The sequence below is a fragment of the Asterias amurensis genome, chromosome 13 (genome assembly GCF_032118995.1).
Source record: "Asterias amurensis chromosome 13, ASM3211899v1".
In the NCBI taxonomy this organism is placed as follows: Eukaryota; Metazoa; Echinodermata; class Asteroidea; order Forcipulatida; family Asteriidae; genus Asterias; species Asterias amurensis.
The window spans coordinates 9,848,977-9,850,351 of record NC_092660.1 but is presented as its reverse complement, the minus strand read 5'-3'; positions in this window follow the sequence as shown (position 1 = coordinate 9,850,351).

Below are 1,375 nucleotides of genomic sequence, written 5' to 3'. Positions count from 1 at the left end.
CCCCCCCCCCCCCCCCCCCCCCCCGTCCCTTTTACAAGACTGATATTCAAAACGATATCATTTCTTCACGCACATCATCTATTTTAGATGTAACGTCAAGTTTTCACGTAGTAAAGTTCGCGACATTCATAAAATTTCAACCTCTGTGATGAAAGGCTATAGACTTTTCCCAAGAAGATTGAAATGTGTAAATTTCACGTGAAAGCGAGGAGAATTTTCTTGTGTCACAATTCGAAAAACAGCCACATGATTATCGTGATTATGCCATCACCATAACTTGTTTTGCATTTGCTTTCATGTAAAGTGTGAACCGGGCTTACACTACAGGTTGGCAAAATGAGGCAATGTCACAGTTTTTATGGGACCTCGTTTGTACGTTTGCCTAATACTCGACTCTATGGACATCTTGCATAGGATGCAAAGTCCCCTCACCGTGTGGCTTCAGCGCCCCGTAGCGTTTCGCGTTAGGCAACAGGTCTATTGAGATTACCAACCAGTAGTATCTGTCCGCATGAGTGATTGTAATTAGCACATTTCTTTGAAATGATCAATTTAATTCTGATGGTTATTAATACAGTGATGCTAGACACATCAAGGACAATACCAGCCAGCATCTTACATTTAATTAGTACTTGGGATGATTATGTCATTTATATTTGTCCTTTTTTTAGCACATTTTACAAGAAAATACCAGCATTTTACGTTAACAGTTCTTGGAATGATGTGTAATTTGTTATTGCTCTTATTTTTAGCACATTAAAATTAAAACCCAGCTGGTTTGTACCGTGCTATTTGGAAGTTTTATAGAGCAAACAAAATAAATGCACTTTGGACAAATAATTGTGAAGGTTTTTTTCAGAAGTCCTTAGAGAATGAGCATTAGGCAAACAACAATTTGAGTCTGGATAAGCACTGTGTATAATCGGTTCTTTTGGAAGTACTAGGGGCTGGCTGTAATAGAGCTGTTTGGGCAGAAAATATTGCTTAAAGGCAGTGGACACTATTGGTAATTACTCAAAATAATTATTAGCATAAAACCTTACTTGGTAAAGAGTAATGGGGAGAGGTTGATGGTATAAAACATTGTGAGAAACGGCTCCCTCTGAAGTGCCATAGTTTTCGAGAAAGAAGTAATTTTACACGAATTTGATTTCGAGACCTCAGATTTAGAACTTGAGGTCTCGAAATCAACCATCTAAATGCACAGAACTTCGTGTGACAAGGGTGTTTTTTTTTCTTTCATTATTATCTCGCAAGTTCGATGACCGATTGAGCTCAAATTTTCACAGGTTTGTTATTTTATTCATATGTTGAGATACACCAACTGTGAAGCCTAGTCTTTGACAATTACCAATAGTGTCCACTGGCTTTAAGA